This window comes from Brassica oleracea, chromosome C4 (genome assembly GCF_000695525.1).
Source record: "Brassica oleracea var. oleracea cultivar TO1000 chromosome C4, BOL, whole genome shotgun sequence".
Lineage (NCBI taxonomy): Eukaryota > Viridiplantae > Streptophyta > Magnoliopsida > Brassicales > Brassicaceae > Brassica > Brassica oleracea.
Window position 1 is genome coordinate 30817652 of NC_027751.1, and position 463 is coordinate 30818114.

Below are 463 nucleotides of genomic sequence, written 5' to 3' on the forward strand. Positions count from 1 at the left end.
ACGTGCATAATTTTAATAATAGAGATTTTAAAAAACGTGCATCATTAAAATGTTACCTAAAACATGCAGCACTAATATATAACATGCATCAATAAAAGTAGAATTTGACTCATACAATTATAAGGATATTATTTTCAGTTGATTAAATTTAAAAATAATTATTTATTCAAAAAATATTTAAGAACGGCTATGCTTTTAAAAATTATATGGTATTATTTGCTCATAACTCATTTGTTATTTGCTAAATTGTTAGAAAGAAAATTTTAGCATAATATAACTCAGTTGTCATTTGCTAAATTTATGGTTTTTACTTATATTTTTTATTAATTAATTATAATGTTTTCATTTTATATTTGAAAGATAAATGAATTTTCTTTCAAACAATATTTTGTAAATGTATTTTTAAAAAAATAATCAATTTAAATTGTTATTATCATTGAATATAATTATTTTTGACATAATT